Below are 13569 nucleotides of genomic sequence, written 5' to 3' on the forward strand. Positions count from 1 at the left end.
TGGGGGAACCCTTGAAAGCCATTACTCAGGAACGCTCCCTTTTACCTTTGAAAATGTCACTTGCAATCCTATTCCTTGGGATGTTTGTATGTGGGATGGTGAAACCATTCAGCTCCTGTGCAAACTTAGACCAACAGAAAGACTTGCCTTCTCCCTGTGTTGTTTGTGCAGGTGTCAATAGGATAGTAGAGGTGAAAAAGAACTCAGCCATGGGTAGCACCAAGCCTCCATTCCCAAGACACAGTCCATTTAGGGATTCCATTTGGCCTTCTCACACTGCCTTGAGAAGATGACATAGAGGCCTCATGCTCTCAAAGCTGGGAAAGCCATATCCATCTTTGTTTCTCTGCTGGTGGGATGAGGGGATGGATTCTTTATTGATTTATGTCCACAGCAAAACACAGTGGCAATCTTCTTCAAATCAGATGTCACGCTGAGGGGAAGTGGGGTGAAGTTCTGCCAGTTTGACTGACCATCTCTCATTTATATCAAATTTCAGGACAAGGTTCACTTGCCCACACATAGGGACCTGGAGCCATTTTTGATGTTTCAGTTGTATCCTGTTTGTCTTCCAGTGCCAGAAACATACAGAACTACAATTAGCCCTTCGTCATCTTAGTCAACCTCAAGCCAATAGCTCAGATGTCATTGGGCTCCTCTGACAGCAGAAGGGGCCCCCAGTTTAGAAAGGATAAGTAGTCCCATAAGAGGACAGAAACCTTATTTAACTGATCTTTTATACAGCTGTATTATAATTATGATATAATTTCACATCCTTGCTATCAGAAGCATCAGATACCATTCAGGCTAAGCCATTTTTGAAAGATAAAATATAAACAGATTTGCCCAAAATATTTTTTAGATTGTCTAAACTTCACAGAAGTTCTAGGAAATAAACCTATTTATGAGAAGTTTAGAAGCAGAGTGGGTCATTCGTTTCCTAAAGCCATGTAAAGAAAAGTGTTCAGAAAGAGCAGAGCAGAGAAGAGAAACAGAAATATTAGTCATGTCTCAGTAGTTTTTTTGATAAATAATGTGTGGAACAGACATGTGGTAAATTTCCTTTTTGTAAGGATGTAATTACCCTACATAGTACAATATTTTATATGACCTGGCAGGGAAGACTACTGCTAAAATCTACAGATTTGTAGTGAAAGAGACAATTCCCCATGCACTGCTGTTTTGGATGTGATTGGATTTTGGCAGTGAAGTGATAATGAATATAAGCAAGATTTGTAATACACTGAATAACTGAAATGAATGCAGAGCAGGTTGTTGCTGCCCATTAACCACTTAGTTATAATTTAAGCAACTGAGCCGGGATGAAAGGCAGGAGTGGAACTCAAGACCCTCTCTCCATTCAGGCGAAATGTACCTATAGTTTTGGAGCAATATTGGGCAACACAAAATAAATTTACCACAGGCTTCATTTTTACCATCTGAAGAATTATGTGAATGGCATTCTCTTGATCTCAGCTGTTGCTTTGGGATGTATCAGAGACAGTGTTTAAGAGAAAGGCTAAAATTTATGGGGTTATTTAACAGAGACTGATTTTACTGAGTTCAGCTAGTTAGAGCTAAAAAAGCAAGTGTCATAGCTTGAAATGTGATTTTTTTTTTAGGTGTTAACATCTTCTCTTGAATATCTGTAATTCTGCAGTAACAATTACTTTTAGCTGAATTAATGCTACAAGTCAGTCCTAGTGGCCAGAGCTATGAATACATTACTAGCACTGACACCCTGGCTATCTGTTATCACCCACAGCAGCACTGGAGCGAGCATGTGAACTGACCAGCACTAGGGTGGGCATGGGAACTCACCCCCACTTGCACAGCAGTGACTCTTAACTGTGCTGTTGCACCACTGTGTTGAACACAAACATGGAATCCAGTGTTTTCAAACAGATTAATTTAAAGGTAGATATCCAACATCATTAGGTAGACAGACCAGTTATTCCATTCTGAGTGGTTTGCCACTGACAGTTTTTATTCTAGCTAGGAAATCAGACTGCTTTTACCAGACTGCCAAAATACAAGGCCAGATGTTCACTGTTATATACTTGGGCATCAAGACTTTGGCATCTGTAAGTCTTATTGCTTTCTATGCAAGTAAATAGCTTTACCTCTTTTTGTAATTTCATGTAAACATTAGGAGGTACAAGGAAAATGAAGGTGCAAGGTTCATGTTTAAAAGGCTAAATGACTAGCATGACCTAATGACTAGCAATGTCTATCCTGATAGCTGTTTAAAATCACATATAAACACTTCCTTATCCAGTTTTCATATCTGCATTAGTATATTTATGTTCAAATGTAAGTATCCACATTTTTAAATACACATGTTCTCTCATCTTGTACAAGTGCTGGAAATGCTCCCATACCTTGCAGAGGAATACAGGATGTGGGTGGCAATTTTCTCCAAACATTTTATCAGGCAATCTTCAGACAGCTTGGATTATGGATTTTCTTTCCTTGCTAAAGAAGAACAATAGTGCTATTAAAGCTATTAAAAGATAGTAGCTGATACCTACAGGGCTAGAGAGGGCTGGGAAAGTGGGAGAAAAATAGATCTGGTTTAGGCAACTGAGACTAATCCTGTAACATGCTGAGCTACCCCAGCTCTTCTTTCAGTAGTGGACAGAACCCCAGACTGGCTGCAGTCAGTGAGCATGAATTTCAGTTCTTGGTACCTGATTACTGAGACATGGCTGGCTGCAGCACAACTAGGGCATGGTCCTGGATCAGTGCTTTCAGAAGCCCAGACTTCATCTGTTTACAGAAAGTAGGGGAGACCTGTTGGATGCAGTTAGTTTGGAGATGGCTGTCCCCACTGAGTCACATCCCTGCAAGGATGGATATGGGGCAGCTCAGCTGTCTGCATCGCCTGAGACCATGCTGTGCTACCCCAAGCAGCTTCTGCATGAACTGCTACATCTGCATGGCACAAGGACACAACACAGCTTTGTTTACTTTAGTTTAGTTTGATGTGGTTCATCACAACATTCTCTCACATCGATCTACTGCTGGGAATTGAAATACAGATCAAACAGATTCACCCATTTCCAAAAGGAGTCATGATTGTAGAAGAAAATAGAAGAATTACATCCTGATCCTCCAGATCTCTGGCTTAAGCAAGAAGCAGCCCTATTTGTAAAACACTCTTGTTACTGTTTGTTAATATATATGTAGAAGATATCTGGTTACCAGATGCAATAATGAACAATGAAGAAACCATGAATTTGCCAGTAAGGCTGGTATGAAGGAAACTGCCATTTTTTGAATTTTATGATAAAGAAATTGCTGAACAGGTAAAAGTAGTTTCCTGCATTTGGTCATAAAAATTAGAGTATCACAGGTCTGATGAAGTGGGTGCATGGAGAGAGAATACTGACCATAAACAGAACTTGATCAAGAGCGACAGGAAAAAGCCATGCTGTATTTTTGAGCTAATAAAGCCCTTATGCCCTTCAGAAATAGCTTGTACAAATTTTGTATTGAAAATGTGGATCTTAGTGCAGTGTCTTGCAAAAAGGCATCCACCACTCTTTGAGATGACCAAGAGTGCTCCTCTTGGTTCAGTCCAGAAGGGCCCAAGTCTTGGGTCTGCCACACCCAGAGCCATGCATCCTCAGGCACACCAAAGGCCACTTGCTAGATGTCAAAGTATGGCAACTGAATGCAGCCCTAAGATTGGACCTGGCAGATCCTTCTTTCAGCTCTGCTACAAATTTCCTCTGGGACTTGGGTTAAACTCCTAAGTCAATTCCTGTAAAGAGATTCAATTTCCATTAGCTTCAGTGGGAACATTGATTCTTAAAGAACTGGATTCATCTAGCCTAATTTAGATATCTTATCTGCAGTTTAGATGCCTAGTGAAAAAGTTCTCCAGAAATCCAGGCAGACAGGATCTTCCTTTGAAGACATCTCACCACTGACTGTATGGCAAATATCAGATCTTTTTTTAGGATAACTGTTTTGCTTTGGTATTTAAAATGCAGCACATTAGATGTCTGCAGTTAGATAGACTGGATTTGATAGTTTAGATATGTGGATGTGAACTGTATAATTTAAGTTTTAAAATCCCCAAGATGCACAGACTTTGCAGTTAACTTGTACATGCATTTCTGAGCAGTCTGAGCATAACTGTGGAAGCTGTATGCCCCAAAGGTCCACTTCAGCAGACACACTATTTTGGTGGTTCAGACACCCAGATTACAAAGGGCAGTGAGTGGAATTTATGGCAGACTACTGAAGATGTTGGCATTAAGTTACACAATGTATTTAACTGATATAATATTCATGTGAGCTTATTGCAAGATAAACCAATGTTTAGGAAATGCACAGCTCTGAAGATGGAAAGTGAGCTATTAACTGAAAATTATTACTGTAATTTAAAAACACCATCTGTGTTCATCAAACTAATTCTTCTTCTATCGTCCTAATTTAAAAAAAAAAAAATGGAAACAACATGAAATTTTCAGTGTGCAAAATGATCTTCTCATAAGCAGAACAAGCAGCAGACTAAGAATGCAGCAGAAATGACTCAGTGGATTGTACCAAATAGCGTCTAAGAGAACCATGATTTTCTTTCTGGAACATATAGAAACAAGATGGAATTTAACAAACAAATTTTCCAGTGTGAACTAGTCTCCTAGCTGTATTTGAAAGTTCAAATAATAATAGTCTAAGCAATGCTACCTCACCAAAAAGTTCTCCAACATTGCAGTCAACACAGATGAAAGATTTTGGAACTTTATTCTTCATTCTCATATCAAAAACAGTTGTTTAGTCTATGCTCTTCAAAATTTGTGACTGAGACTCATCTCACCTAACTTCAGACTTTTGCAGTCTCGACAGCTACATGAGCCCAATGCCTTTGGCTTGCTTTGTACTCAAAGGAGAGCAATAGGTAATCTGAAGTGCAATTTGGCTGTCCTATTTAGGAAGCCTAATTTTAGGTTAAGATGAATCACATTCCAGAAGTGTCTACGTCTCTCCATCAACTAGAAAGAGAGCTCAGATGTGAAATTTCTGCATCGTATTTTTTTACTCAGTGAACACTGCTTTAGAAATTGAATCTTAATGCTCAGCAACTTCATTTTATACTGTGTAAAAAGGGAGAAAAACAAAGTATAAAAAAAAAGAAAGAAAGAAATCTTGTGGAGGCTGAAACAGTTTTAGAAGACTGAAGGCAACATTGAACCCATCTGGACCAAAGGTAAGCTGGTGTTTAATGTCACATTAATAGAAAAGAGAATTCTACCTGAAGAGTCCTTGGAAGGAATTAGTTTGTGGCTAAAGCTTCTGTGTCATCAGAGTAGCTTCTCCCATGGCCATACCATTGATCTGTGAGCTATCAGGATTAGATGGAGCAATTTTGGCTTCTTTCTGCATCAGCATTAGCGACAGGCATGTTTCAGATAAGGCAGCAGCTGAATGGCACAACAAAGGGCATAAACTATCAAAGCCCTTCAGGAGCTTGCTTTACAAGTTTCCCATAAATCCTTTTTAAATCTTCAGACTAATTGCATTGGCCCATTTTTTGCCCCCAAGTTCCTTAAACACAAATAAATAAGAGAAGCACTGGGCCTCAAGAATTTTCATAGATGAGTTTTGCATTGTGTATAGGAGAAACCCCTGACTTTTTCCCTTCCTCAATACACAGTGCAGAAAAAACTTCTCAAGGAGAGGGAAGTGCTGACCAAGCTCCTGTGGCTGCTGCATGCTGTAGCCAGCCCTGTGCACAGAAGGTGCTGTGACAGATGATGTTTTACAGCTGGGACTGAAGGAGTAACAAGCACAGCACAAGTACTGAGTGTAGGTCCCCTGTGGACAAAACCTGTTGAAACAGAAGTGTAGCAGATCCTAATAAAATCCTTATTTCTGGGTAGGAATGAAGCTAAAGAACAAGCTACTGTCCATGAAAAGAAACTAAAATCCCAGAAACTGCATAAATAAAATTATTCTTACTACAAGTAAGGAACAGTAGTGTGCTGTTGCTGGGTGATGTGTTTCTACGTGACAACTCTGGTCCTGTCTTTACCAGACTGTGTCCTTTAGATGAGAAATAGGCCAATATGATTGAGCTTTACAAATCAAAACACGCTTGCATTGTCAGTCAGCACTGTAATTTTGGCATTTCTGCCTGTAGCTTTTGTAAAATATGGATACTGCAACTCCACCAGAGTCAGGGGAAAGGAGTTCCTTGCAGAAATTAGTCCAGCCCAATGAACAGTTCAGAAATACTTGACCAGCTCAGAGGTAAAAGCATTGTCCTTTTCATTCTTCAGCCAAAACATGCAAAATGTAGTTCTTCTGTTAAGTATAACTAAAGTATGAAGTATGGCTATCAGTGACAAATTCCATTCCCCTTATCTTCTTTTTATCTTACCTCCTAAATGGTCTATTCTATTAAATGACAGAAAATTACAAGTTCCTGTTATTCTTTGAAATGCTGTAAAACTGAGCAGTCTCCATGTGTTCTGAGCAGCTTGTAATTAGCATACTTTGATCTTAGAAACTGCAGTTTAATAAAAATATGGACATATTAAAGCACACACAGCATCTGGAAACCTGCATATGTTCATCTTGCACAGATTTCAAATGCCAGGGTCAAATGATTCCCAGATATCTTGTAAAAGAGCTTATAAATGTCTCCATTCAGGTGGACAGCTTTAGAAAATTGTCATATTTTCTTGGAAAATATTGCATTACTTCACACTTACCTTTACATACCTTACATATCTTTCATACGAAGAAGATGAAGAAAATATAAAGAATTTTTTTTAAAAAAGCCTTAGATTTGCTTTATGTAACCACTCTGTTGGATTTTCTAATTAGGCTTATAGCCACAACCCCACTAAAACTATGGAGATATGAATATGAAAATTTTAATCCAAAATACTCAAATGTATTTTGCTATGCAAATTGTCTGATTTTGTGATGTTTCCTACAAATCAAGGGCCTGCTGGAGAGCCATTTCTGCCTAAATGCATTTTTTTCTTTCCCCTGAAGAGTGTAAGAAGGAATGCTTTCACAGGAATGTAGAGATTAAAAAAGGGTCTATATTGCTTTCAAAAAATGAAATCCTGAAGTGAACAACATATTTTTCCTCTTCATATAGCTCTCAAGGCAAAGACAGGTCTCTATTTTATGCAGATTCTTATTTAAACAAATATGTGCAGTGTCTGGGGCCTGGTATCCATTTTAATAGCAAATATTCTGTCAATAACAATCTTGTACTTGAACAGGAGCTTTTCTATTTCTATTAATTAAAGTAATTGAATCACAAAATTTGCTGCTAATGAGTAGACACAGGACAATAGATTCCACTAAATCTGAAGTGTTTCTGGAAGTGGCAGTACCAAACTAAAAAAAATTTAATTATTCATTCTGCTGTGTACAAGACTTGAAAACAATATTAGGTAACAACAAATTCAGCTCAGTGTATTCACTTGGGTATCTAAGGGATGAATTTGGGCCAAAGGCCAGGATTTGGCTTCACATTTAGATACCCCTACTGTAAAGGCAGATGTTCATAGGTAAGGAATGTGGCTGAAAACACTGTAATTAGTGGAAAGTTAGGACAACAGCACCATGCCCACAGCCCAAGCAAGAACAAAAATGAGCTGGGCAAGATCTGCCCCCTTCTGCATACAGCTGCTGCAGCCAGGAGGGCATTTCAGGGCATGGCAAACACCTCAGAACTTGTATTTCAGAGTTTCTTAGTCCAAAGGGGCAGTGAGGCTTGACTGAGCTGATGCACGTGTCCACTTTAGGATGGGATGAGACATCCTCTAGGTTCCTTTGAAGGCTTTGAGCAGGGCCCCATTGGCTATAGGGCTATAGTAGGACCTTAAGTACCTCACATATAGGAAGGTACCTACACTAAAGATGCCTACATGGATGCATCTGAAATCAATGCAATGACTCCTGAGACACATATATTTTTCCCCTAAATACAGAGAAAGCTTACCTCCTCCGTTTAGAATGCATACCTGATACATGACAGCCAATGTGTTGAGTTGAACCTCACATTCCCAGCTTGCCATATACTTCCCACTTTAACATAAGTATCCTTTGTATCAGGCATTCCTCCTGTAGAAATGAGAAATAATGTTATTATGCTATTCTCTAGTAAAAATACAGTGGAAATATTGTCTTCTACCAGGCGGGAACAAAATAAATTCAAAAATCCAGAAGCTGATTCAATCTTCATATCTGTGCTGGTACCAGGAGTCTGAATTCTTGGTTCAGAGATAAAACTGGGAAAAAATTCTGTCCAAATGCCATTCATGTACTTGTTAACTCTAAGTTGAGTTTCTAAATGTTTCTCTATAATAATCACAGTTCCATTGCTCTAGACAAAGTACAAATGTGCAATCAAACTTTCTTTTGATCATAATATATTACCAGATTTTTATTTATTACCTTCAGAACAGTAGTCTGCTTCATGTGATTTTAACCACTGAAGGTAATCAGGAAAACTTGGAATATCTGTTATTTGACATCTTGATTTTAATTACTCCCCACATACTGCATTTGCTCTCTCTCAATGACCTGACCAGCTAAGACTATTTTTATCTAGATGTTAAAAACTTGATGGAGTGCTGAGGAAGGTTTTTTCCCCACAGAGGGTTTGGCAGCTGCAATTACTTAGACCTCAATGACTCTACAATCTGTTGTTTGCAAACAAGCAGTCTGAGTGGCAATATGCATTCTCCATACCCCACATATCTTGGTAAAATCATTCCATTTTTCTTCATAAACTTCAGCAATGCTAATCTGATGCTTCAGCTGCACTCTTCCCATGTCATAAATATTTTGACAACATCCTTTAGAGTATCTCAATCTCAAATCTCACTCAGCTTCTTCTGTCATTCACTGGCATGTTTGGTTCATTTGCTTATAATGGGTAGATTCTGTGCTTTCAGTAACAGGAGTCATTGGAAAATACCAGTATGACCAGAAAGCCTAGAGAAGAAAAAGAAAGAATATGAAAGATCAGAGGAAAGTAAATAATACAAAGAGAGCTATGGAGATCATCCTTTCTTAGAAAAATGAATTCAGGAGAAAAGAGTTGAAATAGAGAGTCAAAAAAAATAAAATTAGAGCTGGTTTTTCTTGCAGGTTGCAACTGCCAAAAGATGCTCTTAAACATGGGTTTCCATGTTATTTCTCTGTGTGTCTGGTTCTCAATGCAGAGGTGATTTCTAATCCTTTTCAAAAGACAATTTCATCCTGCAGGCACCCTTTGCAAAAAATAATGAAATGAATGAGTTAGTTTGACTTAGATAACCATATGTTTAGTAAAATATTACATGCATCCATGAAAGGAATCAGAATAATCATTAAGATGTTTCATCAGCAAACGGGAGAAAAAGCAGAAAGATCTTTACAAGAGCCTAGGGATGACTGATGTGAGAGATGGTTTATACTACTGTATAACCAATGCTGGTTTTGATTCTTATTTCTGTTCACTGGCAGAAGTGCCAGTGGCAGGCCAAAGGAAGAAAAGAAAAACCCCCATAGCAGCAATTCTCTGGAGATTTCAGACATCCACTTTGCTATGGAATGACTTGTCAAAGAGTACAAAACATTCCTGCTCCTTGTGGCATAACTGCAGATATGGATGGAATTATAGGTCTTTGCTGTGCATCCATTTTCTAGTATGGGGGCTGTTGCTTTTGGTTTTTCTGGGCACTGACAATGTGCTTTGAATTTAGAAAGAGGGGAAAAAAAAAAGAAAACATTTAATTGACCGCTTGCTGAAAATGTAACAGAAGACTAGATTTTGTACTCACTTCTGTAGGGAAGTAAGTAAAAATAAAGTGCGCCTCCCTGCATTTTCTGCAGCACTGATCAAGTTTCTGGGCAGTGAAACACAAAAATTTGCAAGGTTTCCTATTGTTTATCCACTCATAGAACAGGAAAGAGGGCAGCATGCAGAACAGACAGAGCGCTGGATCCCTGCTTTGACTCCTCACCCTAAAACATGAACCAGCAAACCTCAGATTTATTTGCTGGGCACTATATTTATGTCCTTTGCCTTCTCTAACAAGGAGGAATTATGATTCCACACATCAAAAGGAATGACAGTAGTTCAGGGGCCATAGATTTGATGTTTTACCCCTGTTCCTTGCCATACCTGAAGTCTGAATCTGTGATGGCTTTGCCATTGCCAGATATGCTGAAGATGCAGTGTCTACATCTTCTGCCCACTTTCCGGAGCCATATTTAAGCAATAACAATATCATAAAATAAACAACTTATCTAAACTTATCTAACTCATCTAAATAAGTTAAGGACTAGTTATCATGCATATGAATCAGTGAAGCTGGGTGTCACTTGCTGTCAGTAACTTTTTACCTTGATTGGAGAGTGACTGATTACACTAATCCAGTTATGAAATTGTATTAATACCCCCAAAGGAGGAAAAATCACAAACGAAAAAAACAACCCCAAATATATTTAGAAAATTGCAACTATCAGACTTTTGAAGCTGGAATAAATGAAACAAAGTTATTGATAGAAGGCAAGCCTATGAGTTGACCTGTGCTACCTAAAGTTTAGACCTGTATTTACATTCACATGTACATATTACATCCACATATAGATTTGTAGGGCTAATTACCTGTGAGTATAAAATGCTTTCCTATCTCCAGTATAATGATGGAGCAAATAATGATAGATTCCCAGTCTTGAGGTGAGAAGACCAAAAGGGGTGATAAAACTGAACATACAAAGTAAATGTGTTATACTTGTAATCAATAAGCAATATTAAAATCTAGACTTGTACTTACTATCACATTCTGAATTAAAACAATGCTGATTGATAGCAAAGAAAACAGTCAGCCTCCAGTTTACTAAAAGACATGAATATGTCCTAAGAAATAAAGCAAGAAATTTCAAAAAAAAAGTACAAAAAAAATTCCTTGACTTGTTTTCATTTCCTTCTCCTGTATTAGAAAATAGATCTCAAATAAGTGTTAACCCACTGCTAACACAGATCTGAGCAGTGACTGCCATGTTTTGGACACATCATTCATGTATGTTACACAAACTGGGACACACTGTAAAATGACCCAGAGGAAAAGCTCTCTTGTTAGCACTGATGCTAGGAAAGGCTTCTGCAAGAAAACTATGGCTATCAAAATTATCTACCTCATCACAATCAATATTTCTATACTTACATGTCAATCAATCTAATCTGTGCATTTTCTTTAGCAAATAAATACAGAAAATGATATATTTTAAATCATAAAAAATAGTTCACCACAAAAGACTGTAAACTGATCTTTATGATACAAAAATATCTCAGTTCATACAAAAATCTGAATAAAGCATGTGGAACTGTGATTCTGTGAGCCTGAACTCATTTTTAATGAGTCAAATAGCAACAGTGCAGTTTCTCATAGCTACCATACTACTATTATTATTATTTTTTTTATTATTATTATTATTATTATTATTATTATTATTATTATTATTATTATTATTATTATCAGTTTTGCTATCTCTGAATTTGTGTTTCAACTGCACAACCTACAACAAAGACTCAGTTCTGCTCCAGAACACATGAAACAACTAACATGAGCAAATGGGCAAGACATGTTCTCTGGGAATTAACAAAGGAGGAAAACACATTGGCTTTCACTTATTGGGATAAAACAATGGGACAATAATCAAAGCCCTCCTGATCTCAGCCTGTGGGACCACCAGAGTGTGGCTCTGCATAGCAGTCTTCTCTTCTATCCTGTTGGGAAAAGGAAGGAGCTGGTGAGGGAGCTTCCATGAAAGAATTTTACAGACAGAGATAAAATTACTGACCACCCCTCCCAGCCCAGAGGGGAACTCTCTTGTCTGTGTTTCTTCTCCATGTTTTGGAGTTCCCACCACTGCTGCCCTCCAACAGTGATAAAGCTGAGCAGCTGTGACCTTCTGAAAATCCCTCCCAACAGCACCACACTGTCCTGCCCTCTGCTCCTCAATGCGTTCCTCGCTCATTCACCCACCCTGCTGAAGGAGAATTCTCACAACAGAGTTCTGCTCAAAGCAATCTTGATGGGAATGATCCCTCTAAAGGCATGAAAGAAACATTTACTGGTGGCATTGTGAAATGTAGCCAGGGAATATAGAGGAATGTAACAGAAACTACTGGGACAGATTGAAGTATTTCACTAGAAAATACAAAAAAATGCTCTGAGTTTAAACAAACAGCAAGAGCAGGTAAATGCTACAACTTTGTGCAATATTAGCCTGTGATTTTTTGACCTTTACTTAAAAGCAAAAATATTGCTTAAACCTCTGTGCTTGCCTACCACACAGAGAGAATCATTTAGCCTCTGGAGTGCCATTACCATCACTATTGCTTTCCCTGGGAGCATGTGCCAGTCTGGAAGGAACACAGCACACAACAGTGGTTATTCAGCTTTTGCTATACATGTACAAAATAAGACATTCATGTCACAAGCCTATGCTGTGCCCTAATAAATACTACAATTTGAAATTTTAGCACTTATGCATGCAAAGGTTGGTTGAAGGAGACATTCACATGTGGGGCTTGATTATAGTGTTTCATCACTCAGCCGAACATCTAATGTTTAGCACAGTAGTTGGAGTGCTTCTTTTCATGTCATAACAAAGGTTGCCCTCAGATAGTAATTACAGCCTTCCTAATAAAAGGAAAGGCATTTTGAAACAGCCTGAAAAGTTCAGAAGCTAGAGATGAAGTTTGGAGAAGGAGTTTGCCATCACTTTGCATTTGGCAGGTAGTTTGGTGCCTGAATTGTACAGTAAAATGGCAGACCTGCCTTGAAAACCTTCCCTCAAAGCTGGAGACATTAAAAAATCACAAGCTGAGGAAAAAAAAGTCTCCAGGATTACATAAAAATCACAGCAAAATTAATGTTACTGTAAAAAATGTACAAAAGCAGTATGATGAATTATTATATGATCTTTTAAAAGTGTAGAAAGGCATAGGGACATGGAGATGTAGAGCAGAGCAGGAGCAGCAGAATATACTCAGAGCAAAGCTGCCCATGCTGAGTGCAGTGGTTAAGCATTTGTAGCTTTGCCCCAGGGCAATATGTGCCAATATAGGTTATATTTTCTAGTGACATTTCTGTATGCATCTTAAAGGGCCTCTCATGCACTGCTAATGATATATGTCTGTGCTTTATGAACTTACAGCATAATAATAATCAGTTTGATTAAAATAGTTTGGAGGGTTTATGCAATTTAGGGCACTGAATTACAGATATGCTTCTCATCTGTCTTTGAAAATTCCAGTTCAATTTTACATCTGATCTTCTGGATTTCTCTTTTTTTCTTCCAACCTTCAAAATTACTTATCAGTGGCCAGCAACTTCTTTAGGAACTATCTTATTAATTGCAACAAATACAACTGGTAATTTTACCTTTGTAACTTACCTGGGATTCTCTTTTATTTTAAGCCAACAGTGGTATTAAGAGTTCAAAGGCCTCAAATTTTATCATCTGCTTCAGATTTGGAGAGGACTGTCCATGCATAATTTTATTTTCAGTACATTGGTAAGTACAATTTTTTCC

At 38.1% G+C, this 13569-nt stretch overlaps 1 protein-coding gene across 5 annotated transcripts in view; it reads right to left on the reverse strand.

Annotated features, from left to right (window-relative positions):
- KCNF1 (potassium voltage-gated channel modifier subfamily F member 1) overlaps positions 1-13569 on the reverse strand; it is an 83212-nt gene that overhangs the window by 19040 nt on the left and 50603 nt on the right. For 3 of the 5 annotated variants that reach the window (XM_086875858.1, XM_086875861.1, XM_086875855.1), the window contains exons 2-3: positions 8728-8973; positions 7998-8097 (exon numbers count right to left, since the gene is read on the reverse strand). The gene's annotated coding sequence lies outside the window, so the exon portion shown is untranslated. Of the gene's footprint in view, positions 1-2381; positions 2476-7997; positions 8098-8727; positions 8974-13569 lie in introns of those variants that run through there. The other 2 variants (XM_086875856.1, XM_086875860.1) reach the window with 2 other exon arrangements.

This window comes from Cyanistes caeruleus, chromosome 2 (assembly GCF_971803275.1).
Source record: "Cyanistes caeruleus chromosome 2, bCyaCae1.hap1.1, whole genome shotgun sequence".
In the NCBI taxonomy this organism is placed as follows: domain Eukaryota; kingdom Metazoa; phylum Chordata; class Aves; order Passeriformes; family Paridae; genus Cyanistes; species Cyanistes caeruleus.